This window comes from Musa acuminata, unplaced genomic scaffold, assembly GCF_036884655.1.
Source record: "Musa acuminata AAA Group cultivar baxijiao unplaced genomic scaffold, Cavendish_Baxijiao_AAA HiC_scaffold_1136, whole genome shotgun sequence".
Classification (NCBI taxonomy): Eukaryota; Viridiplantae; Streptophyta; class Magnoliopsida; order Zingiberales; family Musaceae; genus Musa; species Musa acuminata.
Window position 1 is genome coordinate 2407501 of NW_027021348.1, and position 7500 is coordinate 2415000.

Sequence of the window (7500 nt, forward strand, 5' to 3'; positions counted from 1 at the left end):
CGCGGTGACCGTCGTGAGCGGAGCAAAATGTCAGCCATCTCAGCACCCTGGAACCCCCCGGGTGGCACAGGGCTGGATGGGGCTTTCGTATAGCAGGGACGGTGCTGCCTCTCGCTTCGCTCGCTGTCCGCCGCTCGCCGCTCGCTCGCGCAGCCAAAAATGGCCAGTTTTGGCCCGTTTTTGGGCCGTTTTGGCCAGTTTTTGGCCTGTTCTTGCGTCGCGCGGTGACTGTCGTGAGCGGAGCAAAATGTCAGCCATCTCAGCACCCTGGAACCCCCCGGGTGGCACAGGGCCGGATGGGGCTTTCGTATAGCAGGGACGGTGCTGCCTCTCGCTTCGCTCGCTGTTCGCCGCTCGCCGCTCGCTCGCGCAGCCAAAAATGGCCAGTTTTGGCCCGTTTTGGCCAGTTTTTGGCCTGTTTTTGCGTTGCGCGGTGACCATCTTGAGCGGAGCAAAATGTCAGCCATCTCAGCACCCTGGAACCCCCCGGGTGGCACAGGGCTGGATGGGGCTTTCGTATAGCAGGGACGGTGATGCCTCTCGCTTCGCTCGCTGTCCGCCGCTCGCTGCTCGCTCGCGCAGCCAAAAATGGCCAGTTTTGGCCCGTTTTTGGGCCGTTTTGGCCTGTTTTTGGGCTGTTCTTGCGTCGCGCGGTGACCGTCGTGAGCGGAGCAAAATGTCAGCCATCGCAGCACCCTGGAACCCCCCGGGTGGCACAGGGCTGGATGGGGCTTTCGTATAGCAGGGACGGTGCTGCCTCTCGCTTCGCTCGCTGTCCGCCGCTCGCCGCTCGCTCGCGCAGCCAAAAATGGCCAGTTTTGTCCCGTTTTTGGGCCGTTTTGGCCTGTTTTTGGGCTGTTCTTGCGTCGCGCGGTGACCGTCGTGAGCGGAGCAAAATGTCAGCCATCTCAGCACCCTGGAACCCCCCGGGTGGCACAGGGCTGGATGGGGCTTTCGTATAGCAGGGACGGTGCTGCCTCTCGCTTCGCTCGCTGTCCGCCGCTCGCCGCTCGCTCGCGCAGCCAAAAATGGCCAGTTTTGGCCCGTTTTTGGGCCGTTTTGGCCAGTTTTTGGCCTGTTCTTGCGTCGCGCGGTGACCGTCGTGAGCGGAGCAAAATGTCAGCCATCTCAGCACCCTGGAACCCCCCGGGTGGCACAGGGCTGGATGGGGCTTTCGTATAGCAGGGACGGTGCTGCCTCTCGCTTCGCTCGCTGTTCGCCGCTCGCCGCTCGCTCGCGCAGCCAAAAATGGCCAGTTTTGGCCCGTTTTGGCCAGTTTTTGGCCTGTTTTTGCGTTGCGCGGTGACCATCTTGAGCGGAGCAAAATGTCAGCCATCTCAGCACCCTGGAACCCCCCGGGTGGCACAGGGCTGGATGGGGCTTTCGTATAGCAGGGACGGTGATGCCTCTCGCTTCGCTCGCTGTCCGCCGCTCGCTGCTCGCTCGCGCAGCCAAAAATGGCCAGTTTTGGCCCGTTTTTGGGCCGTTTTGGCTTGTTTTTGGGCTGTTCTTGCGTCGCGCGGTGACCGTCGTGAGCGGAGCAAAATGTCAGCCATCTCAGCACCCTGGAACCCCCCGGGTGGCACAGGGCTGGATGGGGCTTTCGTATAGCAGGGACGGTGCTGCCTCTCGCTTAGCTCGCTGTCCGCCGCTCGCCGCTCGCTCGCGCAGCCAAAAATGGCCAGTTTTGTCCCGTTTTTGGGCCGTTTTGGCCTGTTTTTGGGCTGTTCTTGCGTCGCGCGGTGACCGTCGTGAGCGGAGCAAAATGTCAGCCATCTCAGCACCCTGGAACCCCCCGGGTGGCACAGGGCTGGATGGGGCTTTCGTATAGCAGGGATGGTGCTGCCTCTCGCTTCGCTCGTTGTCCGCCGCTCGCCGCTCGCTCGCGCAGCCAAAAATGGCCAGTTTTGGCCCGTTTTTGGGCCGTTTTGGCCAGTTTTTGGCCTGTTCTTGCGTCGCGCGGTGACCGTCGTGAGCGGAGCAAAATGTCAGCCATCTCAGCACCCTGGAACCCCCTGGGTGGCACAGGGCTGGATGGGGCTTTCGTATAGCAGGGACGGTGCTGCCTCTCGCTTCGCTCGCTGTCCGCCGCTCGCCGCTCGCTCGCGCAGCCAAAAATGGCCAGTTTTGGCCCGTTTTGGCCAGTTTTCGGCCTGTTTTTGCGTTGCGCGGTGACCATCTTGAGCGGAGCAAAATGTCAGCCATCTCAGCACCCTGGAACCCCCCGGGTGGCACAGGGCTGGATGGGGCTTTCGTATAGCAGGGACGGTGATGCCTCTCGCTTCGCTCGCTGTCCGCCGCTCGCTGCTCGCTCGCGCAGCCAAAAATGGCCAGTTTTGGCCCGTTTTTGGGCAGTTTTGGCCAGTTTTTGGCCTGTTCTTGCGTTGCACGGTGACCGTCGTGAGCGGAGCAAAATGACAGCCATCTCAGCACCCTGGAACCCCCCGGGTGGCACAGGGCTGGATGGGGCTTTCGTATAGCAGGGACGGTGCTGCCTCTCGCTTCGCTCGCTGTCCGCCGCTCGCCGCTCGCTCGCGCAGCCAAAAATGGCCAGTTTTGGCCTGTTTTTGGGCCGGTTTGGCCAGTTTTTGGCCTGTTCTTGCGTCGCGCGGTGACCGTCGTGAGCGGAGCAAAATGTCAGCCATCTCAGCACCCTGGAACCCCCCGGGTTGTAACGGACAAACTTCTAAACAAGATGTTGGATGTAATGCTTATGTCTGTCCGTTGTCTTTTGGCATGTTCATGCCTTGTACAGAATGTAAAGGGGCGGCCGAAGGCTTAATAGTCCCATTTTAGTTGGGTTGGTGGCCTCTTTAGGCTTGTAAATAAAGGTTGTGTCATGTGGACACGTTCGAGAGCTTTTCGGTCTGTAATGGACCATTTTACCCTTTGTTGTGCAACTATTCAGAGCTTGTAAAGTCTGTTTGTAATTTGCATTGTCTATGAAGTGTTTTTCGGACATGTTTGCTTGTGGATCCCGATTGAGGCGTTCTCTTTAACCCGTTCTCTCTTTTGTTGGTCCTAAGGGACAATGGGAGGCTTCGGGGAGGCTGACCTTTGCGGACGGACGCGCGAGGGTGCCGCACGCCTTAGGCAAAACCAGCTAAGGTCGTGACAGTGTGGTATCAGAGCGGGACAAGCACTCATAGAAACACTTGACATGCAAACGTGGGGGACCTAGCGGGGCTGCGTTGAGGGCAGTCAGCACACGCGCGACCGTTTGAGGGAAAACGAGCATGGAGATGTAGGGAAAAGAGTCGCTCAGAGGAGCGGGCATCTGAGATTGGCATTCAGAGGAATGGCCAACCCTTCGCGCAAGAGGCACCACGAGAACAGGCAAGCTTGGAAGAATTTGGAGTGCACAAAGGTTGGGATGGCTGAGTTTGAGCTACGGCTCAACGTTGACAACTTTACTTGATGGTGCTCAAGGCAAGCGAGGCGCTTGGCAAAGGACGAGACCATGCAAAGTGGAAGGAGTTGCTCAGCGACTGAAAGAGTTGTGCAAAGCTCACAGAGGTGAGGGGAATTGCTAACTCGAAGAATTCGGTACTCATGCATGGGCTTGTATGCGGACGATGGATTGTTCGTGGCCATCCCAAGGCGGTCGAGACTCGGCGCCATGGAGCATTGAAACTTTCTCTTCGACATGCGAAGGATACGTCCGGAGGAGGCTGAAGTGTGCAACGAGTTCAGCATGTTGCTAGGCCTTGAGGGGTGCAGCGGTGGCTGTATTGACGTGGAGGCGCAATCTAGCAAGTGCATTTGCAAGAGGCAGAACAATGCACAGTTTGTTCAGCAGATCGGAGTAGTCCAAGGGGATGGTGGTCTCCGAAACGAAGAGAGATGTTGCTCCAACGGGATAGTTATCCAGGAGGGATAAGTCTCAGCTCTCCAGAGGGAGAATCATGTGAGACGGACTTCACATGTTGAGGAGGAGTACCTCACAAACAACAACTCCACGAAGCTCGATGGACTGAGCAAGCGGCGAGGAGTCGTCGCATGATCTCGCTTGAGAGAATGCATTGGTGGATGCATTGCGAGATCAAGTGGGGGAGCGACCCAAAGCAACTCAAATGGAGGCACACTTGGAGTCGATATGGAGATCGGACTCAAGGGAGGGCTGACCCGTGGAATGGTGGGCGCGAGGGCCACCATCGACTCAATGCAAAAACGAGGAGCGGAGCAACTTGGGTGTAACTTGGCGAAGTACCCAAGCCGCATGAAGGGAGCCAGCATAGAAGTTGGAACATGGAGCAGAGGCACAGCGCTTTCCCTAGACAGAGGTCAAGGACATGAACTCTTGCAGAGGCAGGAGTAGAATCATGCTGTTCCCTGGGTCCTTCATTCTGACAGAGCGGACTCATCTTGCATGGTGCCAAAGACGAAGGGAGCTTCGGGGCACATGCACCTTATCTCGGAGGAGCATTCGATGGAGGAACTAAGGCGACTCAATTTGCGGAGGCGAAGTTGGGTACAGAAGGCCTTAGCACGGGGCAAGAGGACGCAGAGGTGGGTACTCTTGAAGAATATGCCACAGTGTTGCCATTTGAGTTGCTATGAAGGAAGCAGTGCGCAGCGGAGATTGTGCTGGTAGGGGCAGAGGCCCAGGATCCAGGCAATGGTGCACAAATTACAGCGAAGTCGGTGGACTTCGGGAGCTACTAGGCGACGGACTGTCCTAGAGCGGTGCTTCATCTAGGTGTGACCCAAGAGTGGGTGGATGAAGGTCGATTGCCAAAGGAGCGAACAAAATCGAAGGTGGAGGAGACCCTGCGATGTATTGGCAGAGGCCACACATGGAGGGTTCACAATTCGAGTTTATTCCACAAGGATCAGAATGCAATGGAGATGTCACCAGGAGGCGACATGGTGCAGCGGATCGTGGTGGAACAGTTCGTGGCAATGCGACACACACGACATAGTCCCGTGAGGGATGAGATCATATGGAGGTATGATCGGGAGCTACTGGGAGCTCCGCTTTGGTGAACAACACGACGGCAAGAAGGGCTATGGATTCAAGGAGTGAAGGCCATGGTACCGCAGAGGCGGGTCTTCCGGGCGTGCACCGAATTTTGCATCGGATGAAAACCTTGGTCATCAGCATATGGGGGCTGGGTTCCACCAAGGGAAAAGTTCGAATGCAAGTACCAGTGAGTCCCATGAGAGGGACTTGATCATGCAGAGGTATGATCGAAGCAGCTGGAGAGTTGGACTGCTCCAGAGCTCATATTCGCTTAAGGGAGCCTGACAAGTCAGAGGACAAGGTCGAGTAAGCGAACGTTGCTACCAAGGAAGCTAAGGAGAACAGAATCGGTGCTAACTCTACAATGTGATGGCAGAGGCCATGCTTGGGAGTTGTAGTCTGTCTTTCCATCGACCAAACGGACTGCTTGGAGAACACAGTGGTGTTGAAGCAGGGGGTCGAAAGGGGCGAGGAAGCGACGACGAGTCCAGAGGGACTTAGCTACCCAAAATCAAGCATCAGTCAGAATGGAGGTGGACTCAGAGGAGTGCCACAGAGACATTTCTACTGATCATGCAGAAAAGGGATACAGAGGCGAGGCGACGGATAGTAGGGCCATGGGCATGCCAGCGCCATGGTACCGCAGAGGCGGGACTTCCGTGCAAGTCATTGATCCCTTGCTCTCACGGAGGGAGAGCGCTTGGTCGTGAAAGGGGCCGAGGAGGTGGAGCATGCAGAGGCAATCTCCAAGTACCGAGACAAGGCTGAAGGGCAGAGGCCAAGAAACTTCGTAAGACCGGTGTCAACAAGTTTCTCATCAAGATAGCCGTAAGTGAAGGACTTCGGGTCATGCAAGAGTGCACGACCAAGGAACGAAGCAGGCAGTACGTGGTGCTGTACCTTTGCTACTCAGTGGAGTAGGCGGCAGGGTTGATGGAGAAGACGGTACAATCCCAGAGGCGACCTCATCTATCAGAGAATTACTCCAAGTTGGGGTGAAAACTTCCTGCATTCCAGAAGTTCAATGGCATTGAGAAGGTGAATCACAGTAGCTAACTCAACGCAAGGAGTGCAAACACTTCAAGTGCTTCAGAAGTGTGAGCAAAGAGCAGGCGAAGGCCAGTAACCAGCTCGATGCATGAAGTACAACCTCGAGGAGGCGGGCGAAGTCAAGTAACCTTTGCCTTCTCAACTCTTAAGAGAATGGGCGAAACCGAGTACCCCAGTTCTCTTATCTATCCAGCAGAGGAGCTCTGCACAAGTTCAAAGACCCTTCGAAGATAATGGAAGACAATAGTTGTCAAAATCCTCACCAACGGTGATCAGTGCTACTGAGAGTAGATTGTCCGCTTCATTTCCCAACGAAATGCCAATCGAAAGCGGAAGTGATGCGAACCTACTTGGATGTGACAACTAACTGAAAGAAGAGTCAATGAGCAGATTTTGTGGAGGAAGGACCCAAAACTTCAGAAGTTTGCGAGGCGATGCTCGTTAAAGCTCCAACAAGCATCCACCCAGTTCAAGCAGCATGTGGAAATTTTGAGAAACTGGCGCAGTAAGAATGGTCTTTTCCTTCATTTGGTGGATCCGCAGGAATCAACGAGGATCAATACAACTCAGCCAACCCCACACCAGAGTCAGAGTCATTGGCGAGTTGAAGCAGCATGGCGGATCAAAGGTTCGACTACTCAGAAACAGCAGCGGAGAGCAGCTGGGAGCCAGGAGGCGCATTGCAGCTGGAGCGGAAGATTGAAGACTCAGCAAAGGCGAAGAGTTGCAGTGTTCACAAAGGCTTCGACGAGGACGTCGAAGGGATAAGTGGGGGAGAATGTAACGGACAAACTTCTAAACAAGATGTTGGATGTAATGCTTATGTCTGTCCGTTGTCTTTTGGCATGTTCATGCCTTGTACAGAATGTAAAGGGGCGGCCGAAGGCTTAATAGTCCCATTTTAGTTGGGTTGGTGGCCTCTTTAGGCTTGTAAATAAAGGTTGTGTCATGTGGACACGTTCGAGAGCTTTTCGGTCTGTAATGGACCATTTTACCCTTTGTTGTGCAACTATTCAGAGCTTGTAAAGTCTGTTTGTAATTTGCATTGTCTATGAAGTGTTTTTCGGACATGTTTGCTTGTGGATCCCGATTGAGGCGTTCTCTTTAACCCGTTCTCTCTTTTGTTGGTCCTAAGGGACAATGGGAGGCTTCGGGGAGGCTGACCTTTGCGGACGGACGCGCGAGGGTGCCGCACGCCTTAGGCAAAACCAGCTAAGGTTGTGACAGGGTGGCACAGGGCTGGATGGGGCTTTCGTATAGCAGGGACGGTGCTGCCTCTCGCTTCGCTCGCTGTTCGCCGCTCGCTCGCGCAGCCAAAAATGGCCAGTTTTGGCCCGTTTTTGGGCCGTTTTGGCCAGTTTTTGGCCTGTTCTTGCGTTGCGCGGTGACCGTCGTGAGCGGAGCAAAATGTCAGCCATCTCAGCACCCTGGAACCCCCCGGGTGGCACAGGGCTGGATGGGGCTTTCGTATAGCAGGGACTGTGCTG